The following is a 22036-nucleotide window of genomic DNA, read 5'->3' as shown; positions in this document are numbered from 1 at the left end:
AGATGAAACCTAGTTGAGGGGGGTGTCTCTCAATCTTCAAGAGCATCCCTTGGAGGATGTAGTGGGACCAATCTCCTCCTCTTCCTTTTTTCCAACTCCTAGTCTTGAGGTAAACATCTTTGGTCTGCCATGCACTCTCTGCCATGCTGTTCTGCCTCACCATGGGCCAGACAACAAAAATGACCAACGATGGAGACCTCCAGGAACAGAAACAACACAAAACCAAAAATCTCCATCATTCCAAATAACTTTTCTGATAGTGACAGAAATCTGGCTAACGTGACTAGCAGGAGTGAGCTGCAAGTCACCAGGCTTGTTCAGCTTGCCTCCGGGATTTGGCTCTGAAGTCATTCAGTCAAGCCTATCGCACTGGGTGACAGCGCGCTCCATGAATATCGAACAGCTGCCCCTCTCCAACTAGCAAAAGCAAGGGGTGTGTAGAGCAAGTCCGACGCTGGCATTTAAGGAGCATGAAATTCTCATCAAGGATTTATTACACCCTCAGCTGTGATGCCTTGAGAAAAATGTAAGTCTAAGCACATGCCCGTGGTTCAAAAACAGATGTCAAACAGCCAATTTCTACAGAGCCAACCGGGCACCATTATGCTCTAGCCACATGGAGCATTTGAATATGCCAAGTTGCCATGGAGCAAAAAGCAGCTTTTCCTATCTTAAGCTGTGACCTGGAATCATGCACCACACTTAATAAGCATTCCCAGAATATAATGTGTTCACCCCATAAAATAAAGCTCCAGACCACATCTGAGCTGAGCAAGGAGCTTGGCACACTTCTGTAACCAATTTTGGTGCATTATGAATAAAAACATAAGCCCTAAGAGTTCCATCAACTGAAGAGGTAGTCTGCACACATACGGACCATAATGCAGTCGCAAATGAAGAATTCCCCTCTGCGACTTAAAGAAAGGCTCAGCGCTCCCCGGAGAGTCTCCTTTTCTGTGTCCCGACTTTTAAAAACCAGTTTCCTCAACTGGCTCCAGCATAGTGCTTAATTAAAACCGAGGGTGGGTGATTCCACAGAAGTAACGTCATACATTCATTCACCTGAGCCACAAAAGCCCTGGTCAGGGTGAGTTTCTCATTCTGCTTACTGTAAGTGAGCTTAGAAAGCTCCTTTCCTGCTCAGCCACCTTTCAGTGGAGCTGGACCCGGATGATGGGCTGCGTCTAGAGCTCTCGAGAGCTGGCGGAGTTAAAACGACTCCTCTTACAGACATCGAAGAGAATGCCCCGCAGACCATCAATGCCGACCAACTAATCAGACTCACCAAATTGCTTCCAAATGACTAAACAACTGACTACAAGAAGTTTGCAGACCACTGTGTCAGATCTGTGATTCTCGACTGTTAAGTAGGCTACAAAGCCATCTATAGACCCTCACTCAGAAAGCTAGGAAGAGGCCTGTACTGTGGTTTGAGTGAGAAGTGTCCCCCGTAGGCTTGTGTGTTCCAGTGCTGGGTCCCTGGTTAGTGGCCCTGTGTGTGAGGGCTACAGAATCTCCAGGAAGCAAAGCCTTGCTGGATGAAGACTGAATTTTATGGCCTGTGCCCCACCCACCCACTTCCTGTGTGTCCTTGAAATATGAGCAGTATGATTCCCAACTGTCAGGCTAGCCTCCCAGACCCTTGGCCATGCCTTCCCCACAATAAGGATGATATGCTCTCTGGACACGTGAGCCAAAGAAATCCTTTCGTCCTTAAGTTGCTTGTATTTGGGTACTGTCTCAGCAACAGAGAAGTAACGAGCATAGCAGTGATGTGAATTTTCACCAGCTCCCAGGTAATGCTGAAGTGGTTTGTGTCAGTGATACTGAGAGCTCTAATATGTTTCCTAGCTACATTAAATGATATTGTAAGGTGCATAGAAAAGGTCAGGTAATCACCACCATCACCACTAACATCACCACCATCATCGTCGTCACCATCATCATCTTTGCAGTATTGTTGAGTTTCCTTTCCCTCTCTTAAACCTAACAGTCTTCTTCAAAATCAAAACTTAGCCTCAAATTAGGTTGGCACTTCATTTAAAATGCCCCTCACATGTGAGTCCCTCATATAAGAAGGTTGTGGGAGAATGCCAGAATTAGGGAGATGATTGTACACCCCTTCTTTCCTTTGTAATGGCATAGAAGACAATTTATGTATACCAGGCCTAAAACACAGAAGAAGCGCTGAGCTGCATATTGCCAATGTATCAGAAGATTTCACTTGGAAGGGTTCACTTTCTTGCAAAGGAAAATAGACTATGATGGAGATTTTTCTTTGACTAGAAACCCGATTGAAATAAAAGACTATGATTAGGAGCCACTAATCTTCCAAAGTGATACTGACTTTCAAGATTTATTTATTTTTACTTAACGTGTACGAGTGGTTTATCTGCATGTATATAAATGTTTCACTGCTCGCAGTACCTGGAGAGGTCAGAAGAGGGCGTTATACTCTCTGGAACTGGAACTACAATGCTGACGGTGCTGGGAACAGATCCTGGGTCCTTTACAAGAACTCTCAACCACTAAACCATTTCCCAGGTCCCATGTAGTAGTACCTTTAAATGGCTGAACATCTCTTATGTAGGCGATGAGAAGGTTTGATGGGTCAAGGGACTTGCAGCCAAGCCCAGTGACCTGAGTTTGACCTCTGGGTCCCACATGGTAGAAAGAGAGGCCCGATTCCCTCAAGTTGACCTGTGATCTCTACATAGCCACTGTGGCATGCGTCTGACCACACAGATCCACACAATCACTTATGTAATTTAAAGGTCTTTTTTAAGCAGAGACACATACACCTAATGTCGGCATAAAACCTGAAATTTACTGTGCTGTCCCACATACATGTTTCTTAGGCACGTCCCCACCTGACCACTTTGGATTGTGTCCTTCTCCTTGATGCACTTGGTACGATTCTATGGGAGACTCGGGCCACACTATCCAGGCAGCCTCCCTGTTTAGAACAGCATCTACCCATCTATCTCTATCTACCTCTATCTATCTATCTATCTATCTCTATCTATCTATCTATCTATCTATCTATCTATCTATCTATCTATCTATCTATCTATCTATCTATCTATCTATCTATCCATCCATCCACCTAAAATGCTCAGCTTTCTCAAAATGCAATGCAAACTCCTGCCCCAGTGTGCAGTAGGTCTCACTGTGGTCTCAGACTCTACAGGCAGACAATACTAACAGTTTAGAATAGCCCCAGAGCACAGTGGGAAATGTGGGACTTTGGACATAGGATGGGCAGGAAGGAGTGGATCGGAGGAGCCTCAGGACTGGGTCACTTGGAGGTAGGTGCTGGTGGGTAAGAATTTAAGTGAGTCACTTTACAGTTCTAAAGGAGACTACATTGTTTCCCACCTCCCTCTCCCTCTTCCCCGGAAGCCTTTCTCTCCACGCTCCCCAGCTCCCCACCCCACCATCCTTGGAAAGAATCCCTCTTATGAGAAATCTTAAAGAGATAGTACCTACAAAATATGCAGCACCACCTTCAAAGCAATGAAGATTGCTTTCCCATCAACCCTGCTCTTCGCCAGACCCCTAAACATCAAACTCAGACGCTACACAGCAGACATTCTGTGAATAATCATTATCTCGATCGTACTTCCAAGATGCAGTACCCCTCTATAACTACAAAGAACAGAGAAAAGAACACATCTGTACGTAGTTCCACGTGAGCAACTGACCCAGCCACATGCTGTTGTTGGACAACCATGAGAGACTACTGATCCATGGGGAGAAGAAAAGAATTCAAGATTGTCTGGACACCTCTGTGAGATCCATATTTTTCCATGAATGATAGTTCACAGAAAGCAGATAAAAAATACGTCATTTTACTATGCTCCAGGGACGGACACCGTTTGCAAACTTCCTGACCAACATGCTGGTGGTCCCGATTCTATTTCCTGCTAAGGTCCTTGAAAACATTCCAGACTTCTTGTGACAGCCCCCATTGACAAACGGGCAGCAACAAACTCTGGCTTCACAAAGGCTCTCCTGGGAAGGGCTAACATGTGAGCCCCGTCTTTTCTTCCACCTTTTTTCTTCAGATCACAATGTTTTGATTGTTATAGGCCAGCCATTAGTCCCTGGATATCATCTTGCGTAAGCACTCTGAGGGCTTCGTAGATATTTGCTCTCCGGGCATCAGGACTTTTTCACACGATCTTTTGTCCACCTTGGATAATAAACATCAGAATTTGCCTGGAATCATCCTCTGCCACCATTAAGAACTACGCAATGAAGTCTCTGGTAGGGTAAGCATTTAATTTGTGGGTTGAACACGGTGATGAACCTCTATCAACATTGGTGCTAAAACTTGGCGCAAAATGATGTGAAACCTGGTGCAATCCAGCCGCGGCTGTAAACTACAGATCAGGACACCTCGTAACATCCTGTACATTCCCTCACTGTCAGCCTCAAGGTTCTGCAGCGGAGGCTGCTGCCGTCAAAACACCAAGAGTCTGCGCTAGCATAAAGCAGCAGGCAGCAGTGTGAACAAGTGGCTTTTTGCCTTGGTAGGATAACTAGACAGCGACTTTGGGAATTTAACACGTACGTTACATTCAAATCGCAAGAGTTTCCTATTCCTGTGTCATCCTATAAGCCATGAAGTTTATTAACAACAAGGTATAAGGATTCATTACCAAAATCACTAAGGTACAATGTTTCCATCTTCCAGGAGAGACCACCAGTTCCATATGCTGCTCCTCTCTTGAGACAAGAAGGAAGGGGTGGCTCGGGATGGCATTGACATGCACACATATACATACATACACACATGAACACATACACGCACATTTGCACTTCAGTGCATATATATTGTCACTGTACCATCATGCCTGGCACAACTCAGTTTTTAAAATTAAGGTCTGAGTTCTTGTAGTTCACAGAAAAAGAGGAGAGCTTTAAAAGCATTCTTGTGCGAGCATGTTTCTGGGGCAGGACTTTATTTAAAGACACAGTTACCTCACTGTCAATACAGAATCTTGACTCACATAAAGCTTGCCCTTCTGGTGCTATGCACATACAGTGCACACACAGCGCACGCAGCGCACATGCAGCGCACACGCAGTGCACTGCCCTGTAGTCTCAGTTCTTCTGTAAACCGCCCACGTGTGTTGAACTCGCAGGCTTTATGACTTACTTGGAGTTATAAATGGATGCACTCTACTCTTCTTTTGTGGTTCCAGGAAACTGAACGGGAAGGTATTCTAGCGCAGAGCTACTTACACATAAACCGTGGGACTCAAAGGACGTGAGACCAGCTACTCTAGAAACCCAAAGCTCTTCTATAACACCTAACTCTATCAGCGCAAAGGTTTCCTTTAAAAACAGGATTTATAAAGGAAAAAACCCTAAAAACAGAACTAGAGAATATCGATCTGTCACCTGTCTGTCTGTCTATCATCTAGCGATTGCCCGGTCCATTTATCTACCATCTGACTGATATTAATGACTGCATCACTGGTGGCTGCTCTCAATACGTGTAAGCCTCTTCTTCTAGGCACCCCACATCATCCCGCTGCTGTGAGTAGCCATGGCAACTCGATACTCTTTACTAACTGAACAAACCTTTATAACTCGATCCTGCCTAAGGCTGTAAGGCAACCTCAGCGGCAGCAGAGTCAGAGAAGAGCTGAGGGAAGTGGCGGCCGCCCATCTGCCTGAGATCAGCTTACCCTGCTACGGAGACAGGGCACACCGGGAAAACACAGGGATTTTGCTCTTAGTTCAAGTTTATGCATTTGTGCTCGTATCTATGACGATTTTATCACTTCTCTGGATGTAGAACAGTCGCGGTAAGGTTCTGAGAGAAACCTAGCATCTGAACACCTAACCGGTGCAGGAAATGGTGTGGAACGTTCTAAGACCTGGGCAGCCTCACTTGCCTGCCGTGGAAATGGAATTGAGTGCATATTGTGAATTACACGTGGTTTAATAATCACTGAAAGCAACTGGGGACAGGCTGCCTCTTCCTCAATGAGGCTGAAAAGAATGGAGCATTCTGGGAAGACTGGGGTTTAAGTAGAAGATATTAGATCCTCCTGTTCCCAGGCTGGGACAGGGATTAGAATAACACATTTAAATACCTTAATGTTTTCAGCACAAAAAGCATTCATTCGATACCCCGCTTCCTTGAAGGGCTTTATGAAGGCCCCAAGACCCTCCCAGGAGTGTCTACCTTCCTTGAAGTTAACATGCATGGAGTGTTCCCACTGCAACTGCTCTGTATTGCACAACAGTGTCTGACCTCTGCTGTGAGGAAGGCGGGAGTGAGCAATGGAGCTGAGAGGAAAGCTGAGAACGGTTGGGCTTTTGGCATCTCAGAGCAGACTTACGGTCCCTACAGGACCAGGCTGCGTGAGCTCAGGCAGCCCCGAAAAGTAACGATGATGAGGAGAGGCTTAGGTCTGACTCAATTAGAACTTCCCCCTTCTGCCATCACCTGTGCCAGGGGCCAGAGGTCACCCGATTGATTCCCAGTCAAGCAAACACCAAACTGTAATGGCTCGAGCTCTGAAAAAGTGGGGGCAGCCCCATCTAACCTAAGCAGCTGAGAGACTGCAGAGCCCAAGGAACAGCCTTGGCGAATGCCCTGTGTGCCACAGTCAGAGGCGGTCTGCAGGTCAAAGTACTTTTCTCCTCATTCCGTTTCCTGTTTTGCTTTTTTCCCTTCAGAGTTGGATTTGTTGCATAGGAATGGCAGTTTCCAAGGAGCAGACACACCTTCTAAGACCCAACTGGAATTTAACAACTTCCCAGTTCTTGATCTCAAAAGAAGAAGATAATGCTTTCCTTCTCCATGACCACGTAAGTAAAAACTGCCCAAAACAAAAAAAGGCTGGTGGCATTCTCTCATCCCAAACCAGCACAGAAGTGACTCCCAACGAACACGCACACCTTGTGAAATCCGAAAGAATGACAGAGAAGAACAGATAGAGAAGCATCAGGTCGATGGCTGGGAGCCATGGCGGTGATGGTTGGGACGTGTAGGCATGAAGAATGCTACAGGAAGGTCTGTGTGCACAGTGGATACGGCCCCGAGGCACTGCATGCCCAGGGGGAGGAGTCAGGCCAATGGTAATGGTTTACACTGATTGTCAACCTGACAGGATCTAGACACACTTTGGAGGCAGATCTCTGGGCACATCTGTGAAGGGCTCTCTGGACTTGGTAAGTTAAGGTGGAGAGGTCCAGCATAAGTGTGGATGGCGTCATTCCACAGGTGAAGGCCCCAGACTGAGCCAGGATAAAGGCAGGGGAGTGCCAGCATTACTGCTCTTTGCTTTCTGGTAGTAGACATGAGACCAGCTTTGTCTTTCTCTTGCCCTCCCTGCCCTGGTGTGTTGTCCTGCATAGCTGTGAGCCTAAACCTTTCCTTCCTTAAACTGGGTTTTGTCAGGCATCTTGTAGCGATAGGTATCTAAGACACCAATAACAACAGCAGCCGGCATACACTTGTACATCTTAACGGGAACTTTGGTCTTCTGACTGTTAACATCACAATGATGCTTCCTGGCTCAGTGTCTGATTAGAAATGTTGGGCTGTGCCTCCATAGGCCATACACTGCTAGATATGAGTAGCCTACTTTATGTGCTTTTAGATCCCTTAGCACAGACAAAATGGCTGACAAACAAGCGTTTGTTGGATTACTGATTTTTTGGCTTGGTTTTGTTTTGCAGTGGCCATATATGCATTCTTCATTTCTTCCCCCTCCTTAGTGGTACTTGTTTCCATTTCAAGTTCAAGACTGCAGTCATCCCGTTAACTGAGGAATGGCATTTTTTTTTAAAGGTGAAAGGCTTTGAGTTGATGACAATCCCAGGTTTCAACTTTCAAAGCCATGCTTTCCTGATCGAATTAACACGCTAATAGTTGTGTTTCTCAAATTAGCAGCCACTACCTAAAACTCAAGTTTCCCACTGACAGGGCTTGATGGGTGGGGCATATGCCACCACTATGTCACATTTATGTGTCTGTCAGGTGCAGCTTGAGACAGAGCTCCATTTTGGAGGGCAGTCAAAGATCAATACCTGCCGAGCACAGAGCGGCCTAAACCAGAGCTGGTTCCAGAGTGGGGATGTACAAAGAAGAATGTTCTAGTCAAGAAATGGATGTGGTGTGCCACGCCTCTAGTCAAGTGTGCCAGGTGTGGTGGCCACACCTTTAATCCCAGCACTCAGGAGGCAGAGGCAGGGGGATCTCTATGAGTATGAGGGCTAGCTTGATCTACATAGTGAGTTCCAGGCCAGCTTAGGGTTACATCATGGTTTGGTTGGTGATGTGTGTGGGGCCTGGCAAAACATGGCAGGGTTTGTTCATACAAATGTCATAGGATCCCAGCTATGGCAACCAGATGCCTTGACTCTGCACTCCTACATCATGAAATGCCATGCTTGTGCCCACCTCTGACTAAACAGGAGCCACCAACCACCCAACCTCAGTGAGCCTTAGCTGGAGAAATACCACAGGGGGATCCAGGGGAAATTACCAGAATACCTTCTCCATCTTATACACAGGTGTGCATGGCTGGGTGCAGGCTCTCTCTCTCTCTCTCTCTCTCTCTCTCTCTCTCTCTCTCTCTCTCTCTCTCTCTCTCTTTTCTCTCCTCTCTCTCTTACCCTTCCTTCTCCCCCTCCCCTCCCTCTCTCCTGAATACAATCATAGAATCTAAAGCAGTCACAGCTTTGGCAAAGTGATCCTCTTCCCAAGCAGCACGATGGCAGTGCCCTCCAATTCCCTTAGATTACAGTAGTTTCCATGCACTCATATGGGGTTCAATGATGTAGCAGAGATGACAGCATGCACTTCTGTCTGTCTTTTAGGAAAACGGGTGATGTTTTTCTGTCTGTCTTAGGCTCATAATCCAAAGTCAGGCAAGGTCTCATCCAAATTCCAAGAGCTTCAGTCTGAGCCCACGATCATCCACAGGTAGGGAAGACCTTTGTGCACCCTATCCCCACACCCCTTCCAGTGCACTGGGAGTCCGATGGATGACCACCCTCGTGGAGTCAGGATATCCACTGTTTTGGAAGTTGTCAATATGGTCAGAGACGGTGAGAATGGGTGTGAATGAAGGGAAGGCAAGTGTGGTAAATGACCAGAGGATGTAGGGAATGACAGCCGTAAGTACGCAGAACGTCCTGTTCGACCATGAAGGGAGCCTGGCCTCTACCTCTCTGAATCTACTTCTTTCTCCTTCCCTGTGGAGAGCAGCGAGGACATTCCCACTGCCCTATAAACTGAGACACCTGTCTTCAAGGGACGAGTAGGATTAAAGGATCATAAAATGATACGACGGAAGGAGGCTGGCAACTGCTGACTCTGCATACCCCATATACTGGGCAAAGAAGAGAGTGGATCCACTCACACACTGATTGATCCGATCCTCACCTCATTTCTGCAAAGTCACAGCTATTGTTCTCTCCAAATGGAGAAAATCCTCCACTCAGAAAGGATGAATCTACGTGTCCAAGGTCACACATCTATGCTAGATCTCAACACAACTGGGCATTTCCGGTATCTGTCCATTCAGCCATGCCAGGTGACCTTGTTTTCTGTGGTTACACATCCAGAAGCTTTTGAGCCACAGCTGAGGGTAGGGCACAGAGTACAGATGCGAGTGTCTATTCCCAACACCATCCAAAGTAAAAAAAAAAACTAGTGTTCCTCTACTTCTAATACTATGGTACCATCAGCATTACCGTCTGTCTTACAAGTTGGCTGTTAAAGGTAGACAGACACCTGCCTGGATCTTACCTGACTGCTAGGTTAGTCAGCTCCAATGCTCATGTTACTCAGGTCCACCCGTCACCTCTGTTGAGGGCCATCAGGCTCCCACTTAGTCCTGGAGTAAAGGACTCTCCTCCCATCTCCCACCCCACCCCCAGCACCTGACCTGGGGCCTCTCAAGGTCTTCAGGATGGAGATGGATTAGAAGTAGAAGAGTCTTGACTGCCATGACCCTGCTTGGATTTACTTCCCACCCCAGAGTTTATACAAGACACACTACAAGTCGATCACCCATAATTAAAAAATTAGAAATCTGACATCCAAAACTTTTTGAGTGATGCCTCAATGAATAGTCCCAGGCAATGGAACTTCACAAAACCATTAAAAGCTCTCTATAAAATCACCCTCAGGCTTTGTAAGTGAGATGCATGCAACACAAGCAGGGTTAGGGTTGGGTCCAACCACCAAGGTAATTCATCATCAATGTACCCAAATCTGAAAAACCCTGAAACCTGAAATCATTCTGGTTCTGAAGACTTTGAATGAAGGCAGCCCGCCGTCCTCCTCCATTCTGGAGATGACAAGTCAGGAGTAGGTGTGAGGAGGAGGCCAGGCTGCCCGCATTCTCACAGGGTGCTCTCCCTAGTGTTCTGAAGGAAACAGTTAGGTTTGGAGCAGGGAATCCTCAGGGGTGGATGGAGGAAAGGCTTTGCCTACTCTCCTTGAGGTAGCTTCTTCCACAGATAAAGTTGAGAAGCAGCATGGAGTTAGCTCGCCTCTGCGACCTGGACTACCATGCTTCTTCTTGAATGGGACCATCAGCTCATTCTGTCCTCACACCCTAAAGCCACATCAGCTGTCAGCAAAAGTAAATTAGAAACACAAGGGAAGCCTGCCTCTGACACAGGCATCTTCTCTGCAATGTAAGCCACCACGGAGGGCTTCTCTTCCGGTTAGTGTTAGGATAGCTTCCCCTTTACTCTCAACAATGTCGTAACAACAAAAGCCTTCCAGAAGTCCATCTAAACAGCAAATGAGGTGATGGGAATACAAGGGAGGGCTACAGTCTGCTCTCTAGGAGAAAATGGGAGGCATTACATGATACCTATGTTCTCCAAGGATAGGAGAGAGCGTGCGAAAGGTAACGGCAAGCCCACGGACCTGAGTTCAATTCCCAGAATTCATGTTAGAGCAAACGGACTTTGTGGTGCACACTTGTAAGCCTAGTAGAGGTGGCACAGTGGATCTCTGGGGCTCATAGGGTAGCTAGCTTATCCATCTAGCAAGTTCTAGATCGGTGAGAGATCCTGCCTCAAAAAACAGTGCAGAGTGCCAGATGGCATGAGACTCTGCCCTGACCACCCCACGCACATGCACCATGGCACACATACCTGCAAACACATATGCACCCCATTAACACACGTATATATGTACACATATACACAGAAGCCCAGCTATGTAAACTAGTACTAGATGATTAATAAGTGAATAACACAACTGTCTACTCTGACGGACGGCCTAGGAAATGCGCTTATTAAAATTAGTAGACTTTCAGGCTCATCAAAATGGCCTAGGCAAGTGCCAGGCCTGCCTCAGAGTTGCTGAAAAAGTCACACAGATTCGTAGCTATGCAAGGGGAGTGATTCTCTTTGGGTCCTTGAGTAAATGAAGGAGAAAAATGCACAGGAATGTTGGCCCTAATGCACTTCGAAGATGATTAGGATGCAGCCCACTTCTATTTCTTCCAGATGCTGTGGTAGGAAAGGAAATAGATTTTCCCTCACTCTGGGGAGTCACTCTTCCCTGAGCTCTGTTGCAGGTGGCTCTTGTCTTCTGAGTGCACCCTAAGTACAGGAATGAGGAGACCCTTGTCATTATCAGAGGCTCTACTACATACCTCACATGGGCAGCCAGTAGAGACAAACTATCCTGAGGACTGGGATAGTCACCTCCCTCCAACACCCAGGTGGGTACTGGCCCAGTCTTCCCAGTATAGCTCACTCCCTGGTACCGAGCTGGTGCTATGTTGTGGCCTGGCCCCCCAGCATTCGGAAAACACTGACCCATTCTAGCTGTACATGTTCCATTCTGCACAGCAGAGCTATGTGCGCATGGTAGGGAGCAGAGCCAGTAACCACACTGCCCAGAGTGTCTGGCCAACCCTGAACTAGACTGCAAGCTCGCTAGAAGTGACTTCTTTTCTTTTCTTCCTTCTTTTTAAAAATGGGTTCTCACAACACGGCTCAGGCTGGCCTGGATCGTCCTATGTGGCTCAGGCAATTCTCCTGCCATAACTTCTACAATGCTGAGATGACAGCAGTGAGTCACAGGACTGTGCTATCAGGGGACCACGCTCATGAGAGGCTACACTTAACCATGGGCTTCAGATTTCCAGGTTGGACACCTCTCTCTCCTGTAGTGGTCGGGTGCGTGGTGTGGTTTGCCTTTGTTTCACAGTATCTTAGAGACATGGGGCACAGTGTCTCTGCCTTCTCTAAGCATGTCCATTCTGAAGCATGTCCATATTAAGTCTGAAGCCACTGAAGGAGAGCCCAGGGCCATGGCAGCCATCTTCCAGTAACTGGCCAAAACAACGAACACAAAAGGAAAGAGGAAAGGCACTCGAGGCCTTTTAGGAAACATAGAATTGTTGCTTTGGCCACATACATGTGAATCTACAAGAAGGGTGATATTGTAGACATCAAGGGAATGGGCACTGTTCAAAAGGAACGCCCCCTAAGTGTTACCACTGCAAAACCAGAAGAGTCTATAATGTCACCCAGCATGCCATGGGCATCATTGTAAACAAATATGTTAAGGGCAAGATTCTGGCCAAGAGGATCAATGTGTGGATTGAGCACATCAAGCACTTGAAGAGCAGAGATGGCTTCCTGAGGCGGGTGAAGGAGAACAATCAGAAGAAAGAGGAAGCCAAAGAGAAGGGCACCTGGGTTCAGCTGAAACTCCAGCCTGCGTCACCCAGAGAAGCACACTTTGTGAGGACTAACGGAAAAGAGCCTGAGCTGTGGGAGCCCATTCCACATGGAATCACGGCCTAATGGACAAAAAGGAAATAAAGGACCCGGATGCAAAGTGTTTTCCTTAGGTTGAAGTGTGGTGTCTTCCTCCTGAGAGGAATGCCCAGATATGGGGCAGGCGCTGGCAATCCCCAATTAGGTGAGGGATACAGGATACATTGACATGTTGCTCCTACCCTGTGTCAGACTGCTTTATGCACAGCCCATCTAAGTATACAGTGGAGGAAGCTGGGACAGGGAAAACCAAGTTAGAAAACGACAGACATAGGCACTGGCCAAACACCACCATAAGAAGGTCGGCACCAGGGCCACTTCATGAATAGAGTTTGGCAAAACCTAACCAGACTAGAACTATACAAACTATTTAATAAAAAATCTAAGGGACTTAGTTTGAAGCACGGTTTAGGGTACAGCCCATCATGGTGAAGAAGCGGGGAAGGTAATCGGGCCCTAGTTGAGGTAGCAGAAACAGAGGTGGCTGGCCATACTACATCCACAGTCAGGCACCTAAGAAAGATGGATGCAGTGCCAGGCTTACCTTCCTCAGTTTCCCCTTTTTGTTCAGTCCAAGATGCCAGCCACGTATGTCCCACCCACATTCAAGGCTATACTTCCTCAGTTAAAATCGGGAAACATCCTAACAGACACGCCCAGAGATATGTCCCACGGGATGCTCAATGGAGTCAAGTTGACGATGAACGTTTACCCTCACAGGAAGCCTTAAGTGAACAAGGAAACCTACCAACAGAGTCAATTAGTATTCACACACTAGGCTAAGCTTTCCCAGGAAAGAGGGGCAATTGCAACCTGAAAGACGGTGGTGCTAGCTATGACCCAAATGGTGCCTTGAAGATGCAATAGGAAAATTTATGAACTCAGTAGTTTTCCTTACAAAAATCTTTTGATTCCTTTGTGCCTGTGTAGCTGGCCCAAAGTCAGGGCCAGGGAATGATGTGATGACCAGTGAAAGTGCCAGGAACCCAGGCCACCTCTCTGGGAATTGAACGCATTGATTTCTGAAAACATAGGACACGGTTGACACTAAGCTGAAGCCACCTGAACTCGGGGACTGGAGTGGGTGGAGCAGAATGAAAGTGTGGAGGGGACAGTACCCAGACGTTTGATGGAGAGGATGTCAGGACTGGGGGAAGGGCCATGGGGGGTGCCTTAGGTTATGTAAGCACTGACACTCAGTGGGAATTACAGAGGAATACAGATTTCACAGGAGAAGCTGTTTCAAAGGAGAACTTCATATTCAGGATCTCCAAATTTGCCAGTTCACATATTGTTGTCAGATTCTTCTCTACTGGATGCTTTATGGGGTCCTGATAAACCCACCATCTGCTAAAATGTATCCTGAGTATAGCTAATCAGTCTATCACACTAGGTTATTCACCTCAACAGGGCTGGGACACTTCGATTTGCCTATAGAGCCAGGGAAAATCACCTAGGGCAAAGCCTATCTTATAATTAAGAATTGAATATCACAGAATTGACCCCATGATTATGTGTCTCTATGTCTAGATATTGACCTTAAGATTTCTTACAGTTTTTCAGCGTTGAGGATGCAGTCCAGGGCTTTGTGCATTCCAGGCAAGAATACCACAACTGAGTTATGGCCTCCTTGTTTATTTTGTGTCTATGCACCACCTGCATGGAGTGCCCATGGAGGCCAGAAGAGGGCAATAGATATCCCAACACTAGAGTTACAGAAGGTAGTCAGCTACCATAAGAAGGGTGCTGGGAATTGAACCCAAGTCCTTTGGAACCAGTGCTCTTAACTGCTGAGCCATTACTCCAGCCCCTGTTGGATTTCATGATGGTGCGAAAGCACAAAATATAAACATTTATTTTTTTCATCTTCAATGTATTAATAAATTCCACAAGCTAGCCAGGACTTGTTATAAAATAAGTCTTGAGCTGGATAAATTTGCTCAATTTCTGGCTAAGGAAATGTTCTGAATATGTTCAAGGTAGGCTAGTCCCAGATGTGGTGTACATGATCAAGGTAGGCTAGTCCTAGATGTGGTACACAGCAGGTTCCATGTCTGAGATGCATTGTACATGTGTTCACCTTACTGTGAGCTGATTGAGATGTGAGCCATGGCAGGCCCAGGAGCATCTGTGTGCAACTGGAAGGTCACTCCAGTGTTTGACAAAAAGTACAGTGCAAGCTCCAGAAAGCCCTTATGAAACAGCCTGCTACATCTGGGTCACAAACCACCACTGGACATGGGGATTCCATCATTTGACACCCCCGCCCAAGCAACAGCATCAGTGAAGTCTCCATTCTGGGCTCTAGAGGGATGGGGAGGAGCCAATGCTGACTGACACAGTGAAACTGTCTCTACCCATGAACTACTCACACGTGTAAGCTGGAGCTCCTTCACATGCAAAAAGCTAGCTCCCCTTGAGGTAAACACAGATGCATGTTTACTATCAGAAACAAGGGAAGCATGTGACAGCCTACCGAACCAACCAATATTCAGTGACGAGAACGTTCTGTTTATGCTTCCTGTTTATCATTTATAGAAAACCTCAAGGAGCATGGTAGGTTCACTGCCATCCACTGCCCAGCTGCCTCCAAAGCCTCCCTGTGCCCCGAAGAAGCTGCCATTACCTCCTCTAGAAAGCCCTCTGTGGCGGCCTCTCCCAAGCCAGTCTGCTTCAGAAGATGGCCTCTGATCCTCCCACATCCTCCCGTGAAGGGCTATTTCCTTCTCCAGACTGCCTCTCCCTCTAGCCAGTGCTTGGGTCCTGAGTGCTCATAACCCAAGTAAGCACTTGGCCTAGACCTTCCCCTTCCCCTGTCTATCTCCCAGGCTAGGGAGCACGAACTCTCCATTTTGAAGACAGTTCTTGGTCTCAGCTTTTCTCTTCATCTCAGCTTTTCACAGTCTTCCTCTGAGTCCTAAAACCTTCTGGAAAGGACAAGTTAGACTCTTCCCCCATCATCCAGAGACAGTGAGTGCTAGAAGATCTGTCCCCTTCAGCTTCTCAGCGCATGACAACTGTTCTGCACAAGTGGCCCCAATCCTAAAAGGAAGCGCTTGTTCTAACTGGAAGGGAAAGCGATGATTGCTTTATGATAGTGAGCAACTCTGAGTGGCGATATGCAAATTGCTCAATGATGTCACCACCCTCTGGTTACCAACATCTTTTAGCTTTCGAAGCGTAGGAAAACGTTCATTTATTTTAACTTCCACATCTTGCTGGTGAAACATCAAAAGTATGTATAAGTGGTCATGATGGTGGGGTGGGCTTTTCACCACGACCCAAAACCAGCAAAATGAAAAGGAGAAAATCCCATCTTGTAAATGCCACAAACCACGCCAGGATAACTGCTAATTCAAACAGACCCCTTGTGTAGTGTGAGCGGGTCACAGTCTGCACTGGCCTCACAGCAACCACAGCCACTCTGTGGGACTTCCAAGCTGGTGCTTGGAAGTGTTTCAACAGATGAACAAGCCCTGAAGCAGAAACTTCTAAATGCAGGCTAATTGCCCAGAAGAACAGGGACTTCTTTTGATTAATTTACTATTACCAAAAGCACAATTAAGACATCAGACTATGTTCAATACAACACAATTAAACAAGTGGCCACTGCCTTCCATACGATGGTTATGCCATTATAAACCAGGCTGATGGTTTATGAAGCTCTCCATTAAATACCACGGATAAAATCTGGACGGGGTCCAATGAAAAGTGCCCTGTGTTGATTAATGTGTATAGGGTTTTTCCCTCTCTATGTCATAACATTTCATTCAATGGCTCAACCGAAGAGTTTACATAACATTTTTTTTTACAAAGTTCTAGTAAAGCTTAAGAAACTTCTGATGTGTCCTGGGGAAAAATCAGGTCACTCAAAATACTCATAACTTCAAAACACTGGGCAGACAGAACCCCGGGCAGTTTACGAATGTTTCCAGCACGAAGTTGCACAGTGGAAACATTGAAACACTGCCTATCATTTCTTTCCAGGAAAAAAAATTCTACCATGATATTTTCCTATTTTTAAATTTTATTTAAAACTTTGTGTCTATACATGTATATGTACATTCCTGTCAAGTTTGGATGCTTCCTCTATTTCTATTCCCCTCTATCTTTTATTTTGAGCTAGGATCTCTCGCTGAACCTGGAGTGTGTTGGCTGAACTAGACTGGGGGCCATGGATCCTGGGCTCCTCCCTCTGCCTCTGAATGCTGAGGGTTAGAATTCAGGGCCCTCATATTTGGGTAGCAAGTACTCTACCATTGAGTCATCTCTCCAGCCGCATGAGTGACATTTTCTTAACTAGAGCTCACATATCAGGTTAGTACTGCCCAGATACTGCTGTGAAAATACATGGGGCCAGGGATGTAACTCAGTGCTGGGGTATTTAACTAGAGCACATGTAAGGGCCAGGGCTCAATCCCCAGAAAAGAAAAGTAGTGTGGCAGCACAGACCAAGTGCCTACTCACTAACTTAAACACCACTGTAGTCCCCAAACCCCCAAATCCTGAAGGGAATTGAAAATATATAAGGAATTATTAACTCTCCTATATTTTATGAATGACCAGCTAAGTGGGATTCCAAAAATCTAAGGAATCTCTGCAGAGAAACTAACTTACAGATTTGTGGAAAAATGTCTTAATGAAGTCATTTGAAATCGACATCATACTAAAAACTCTGAATTGGATAATTTTATTTTCTGAGGACCAATTATCAGGTCATTCAATATTATGATGTGAGTATCTCTTGAGGTAGACATTCACCATGCAACTATAGGCTTCTGACTTGCAATTCTCCTGTCCCCACCTCCCAAACGTTAGGATATAGGTGTGTACCACCACAGGGGCTAATTTGGTGTTATTTTAACTAATGTACTCTAGTATTTCTTGGGCAACTCAATATTACTCTGTCTTAGCCCATGAAATAGAGATGAAGAGGTACACTTTATAAGATTTCTGAGGTGAAATGAATATTTGTAATATATACTTTCAAATTTTACCAAATTACATTCCTTCCTATACTCTACAGCAGATGGGTTTCGAAACCTTCACAGTGGGTACTGAAGCCAGTAAGAGTATATCTCTCTCTCTCTCTCTCTCTCTCTCTCTCTCTCTCTCTCTCTCTCTCTCTCTCATACACACACACACACACACACACACACACACACACTCTCATACATACTCACACTCTCTCCCTCTCCCACACATACACACTCACCCCCCCTCTCTCTCTCTCACACACACACACACACACACATACACATTTCCATACATACCATCTCATGCAAACTCTCCCTCTCCACCCCCTCTCTCTCACACACATACACACCAGTCTAACGCCTTTTCCATCTCCTCTAAGCACTAGCTCTGTGCTGTGGCCCTAACTTTCGCAGTCTGAAACATGACAGCACAACTGGCATTTGTATCTCTTTTTGTCCTCCACAGCTTCAGGGACAGAAGATTCTCTTAGTACAGAGTGTAGCAACCTCAACACAGAGGTTGTCTTTTCTCATTGAGAGCTTTTGCCTTCTCAGCTCAGGGAAATACTTTACAAGCTTTCCTTTGACCAAGCCAAGTTGCCAGCATCATGGACCTTAGGCTGTTGGGGTCGTTATGAAGTAATGTGAGGGTTCCCTGAGCACTGGCATGATGGTACTGTGAGAACAGAGCTCACGGCTGGATCGGATATAAACGATGCTGCTGCATGAAGTTCACCATCAATTATTCTGCAGCACAGCATCTGGGCCATGCAAGGAGAAAGCACAGATGGGGAAGGCTAATGTATGTGCGGTCTATGTTGAACGATTTCCAGTGTGTTCTCTTTGCTTAGGGTGCATTCTGCCTGCATTAACTCCTCCCACAGGTTTTACACACATCCCCTTTGTTTATAATGATTCCCACTTCGGATGTTTTTTTAAGCACACAGAACAACAGGTATCTGCTATTCTAAACCCTTTCAAAGACGGGGACACTGTTCCTATTAAAAATGACTTTAAAATTCTTGGGTGAGATCAGGAAACCCCGGGAGGAAGAATTCTCAGGTTCCAAAGGAGACCGGAACCCAACAGCAATCCCTGTGGGCTCTGAGATCTGAGGGCTGCCTCAGGTCTGTAGGCAACTCTTAGGTCACAGAGGTATGTTGAACACCCAGTCCAAAAAGTCGGAGATACAAGTACATTGTTTAAAGTAAAAGTTGAGAAATGTCTATGGATTATTCAATACAGACTTTGACCCCAGCTGTACCTGATTTTGCCACTGACCTGATTTTGCAGTTCTGCATCGTGTAGACTTTCCCTCCACTCCCTGGCTACACCTGTCAGATGTTTGGTTTATTAAGGCTAAGGGTCAGGATGGCATGAATAACGTTTATCCATGGGAGAGAACACAACCACAGCCGATCTTCCTTCCTCACTACAGTTCAATTTCACATCCTCTTGCACAATATACAAAGGTATATAGAGAGGAATATACAATATAGGGAATAATGTACAAAGTTACTTGAAGTACTTTTCTACAGAAAGATCATTCCATGTATCAAAGGTAGTTCAGATTCTTTTTTCTGGGTTTCTTTCTGGAAAGTTCCATTTGCCCACATGCCAGACTTCCTTCTTGTTCCCTAAGCTGAGCACCAACACAAAATTTTGACACACCTGCCATATATCCTGCTCCACATCCGTGTCAGCACCCAAAGCCAGAGACAGCCTGGGAAACTATCAACAAGTCTCCCCTCTTGTCATTAGAACGCTTGCTTGCTTTTTAGGTTCTTTGGTATTGCACTGGCTGTGTTACCAGTTGACTGGACATGACACCGAGACTGCAAATCTCAACTGGAAAAAGACCAATATGAATATGAATCCTTTCTGAAAAGCATTATTTTTGATGGAGTATCTTTTAGGTACTGAAGAGCATTTAAATAAAGGCTTGCTGTAGCCGCATGAGAAGCCAGTCTCAACAGCATCCAGAGATGGCAACACCCACATCACAAATATGATAGATCTCAGGACCAGAGGACTTAGCCCAACATTCTGTCAGGACCAGGAAGAGCAAAACTCATCCTTTCTCACTAAAATACTTCTAAAACCACCACCAGCAGCAACGGTACCGCATTCGCAGAAAATACTTAGGTACTTTTGTTTGCTTGCTTGTTTTAAAATAATCTTACTTGGAAAAAGAAACCAACCAATATTCTATTAGCAATAGAAATTAATATAAGGATTTCATTCACAAAATACTCACTTGGAGGATTCTCCTTTTGATTGTACTAATTATATCTTGGTTGAATTTATAGTTATTCTACACAGAAATACTCCAGCTACCAGGTGGATGCCATACTTGGTCACTGAGTAGACCCATTCATTGTCTTAGGGTTTTACTTCTATGAACAGACACCGTGACCAAAGCAACTCTTACAAAGGACAACAATTAACTGGGGCTGGCTTACAGGTTCAGAGGTTCAGTCCATTATCATCAAGGTGGGAACATGGCGGCACACAGGCAGGCATGGTGCAGGAGGAGCTGAGAATTCTACATCTTCATCTGGAGGCTGCTAACAGAATGCTGGCTTATAGGCCGCTAGGATGAGGGTCTTAAAGCCCACATGCATGGTGACACACCTACTTCACCAAGGTCACACCTCCAATAGTGCCACTTCCTGGGCCAAGCATATGCAAACCATCATATCCATCGTCCAGTTTCTAGGCAGACATGGACCAAACAAACAGAATTATTCAAGATCCTCCATGCAATATCTCAATAATGATGTCACATTGGTTTGGGGAACGAAAACAGGATGGGAAAGGTAAGTTAACCTTCACTTCTTGACTGCTCCTCTGCCTATAAACATGCTGGTTCTTACCAGTATTGGCTGCCTTGTGGCATAATGCACAACCCTTCATCTTACTGTCAGGCAGGAAAACAACTGGCAGAAGAACCACCCACCATCTGCACCCCACCCCTTGTACCTCAAATTCCCAGACAAATCACAATGGCGAGGCCCTCCATCTATGGCTCTCATAGCAACCTCCCCTTAAGCACACACAATGCGCCCACAATCTGCAGCTATTTTCTTCAAAGATGCTTGTTTCCCTTTCCAATCTGCAGGATGAGGAGCACGTCCCTGGTCTCTGAAAACAGAATGCTTCTGACTGTCAGCAGCGGAACTCTTTCTCTCCAGGATGAATGCACCGAAAGATTGAAGCACAGCTTGTAATGGGCTTTTTCATTACACACATCATATGAGGCATTACTGTTTCCATGCTGACACTTTTTCTACAGCATCAATGATTGAACAAGAGACCTCACATTTGTGAAGCATGTGATCTGCCATTGATATATTCTCCCAGCCTTCTATGCTGGTTTTTTTCTTTTTTTCTCCTTTCCTTTTTTCTTCCCTTTCTTTGAGATTTCTAATCAATATCACATAAAGATATAACATAGCTAGGGCCAATATCACTATTTTGATGCTCAATCTAATTATCATCCCACCATACTTCCTAATTATTAATATTGTTGCAAGATGTCATACTTTCAAAACATGGAAACCTGCCTGTAAAAGGTAAGCTCTACCCTCCCACGATCCACGTTCTCTGGGAGGACTAAGGAAGTTGAGCATTGATAAAACCTTGGCAAACATGAGCACCTTCCCACCTCTCGAAAGCATCTCTGGCTCCCACACTTGTGTGTCTGAGCAGCCAAAAGCTCTCGCACACAGAGAGTGGCACATAGGCAGGGTGAAGGAGAGGCAAGAAAGACCTTGGGCCAAGTGGTGACATTGACTTTGCTACTCAAGAAAAAGAAGGAAACGAAGAAAGACGCTTCTATTGACAGTTCCATCATTAAATAAAATTTACTGCATGCATTTTACACTGACTTGCAAGCTAAGAAGTGAAGCAGATTCAGGCAGTGGTCTAAGAAAATTCACATTAGGACATTGTGTCTTATAAGATCGAGGCACCCATGGGTAGATGTTAAAAAAAATTGGCAGATCCATTCTGTTAGACAACTGATGACTTCAGATGTTGTCCATATTGTATTAAGAGGGGTGGTGCTTTTTCTCTCATAAGTAACAGGTGCAGCTGCAGGATTAACTCACATCCTCCAGGGTTCCTTACAACCCATGCTGCTCTTTCCAAGGACAGTCCATCAGTGGGCAAGTCAACCGTTAACCAATAGCACGTGTGTTCCCTGGAGGGCCTTTACCTCACTCATCAATATAAGTGTTCATAACTGATGAGTTTTATTGCCAAGGAGAAGG

General features: G+C 45.7%; 1 protein-coding gene across 1 annotated transcript in view; it reads right to left on the bottom strand.

Moving 5' to 3' along the window:
- Atp8a2 (ATPase phospholipid transporting 8A2) overlaps positions 1-22036 on the bottom strand; it is a 492798-nt gene that overhangs the window by 200542 nt on the left and 270220 nt on the right. The gene's annotated exons all lie outside the window — the stretch shown is intronic.

Source organism: Rattus rattus, chromosome 12 (assembly GCF_011064425.1).
Source record: "Rattus rattus isolate New Zealand chromosome 12, Rrattus_CSIRO_v1, whole genome shotgun sequence".
Lineage (NCBI taxonomy): Eukaryota > Metazoa > Chordata > Mammalia > Rodentia > Muridae > Rattus > Rattus rattus.
Note: the sequence above shows the minus strand (reverse complement) of the source record. Positions and strands in the feature narration are given on the sequence as shown.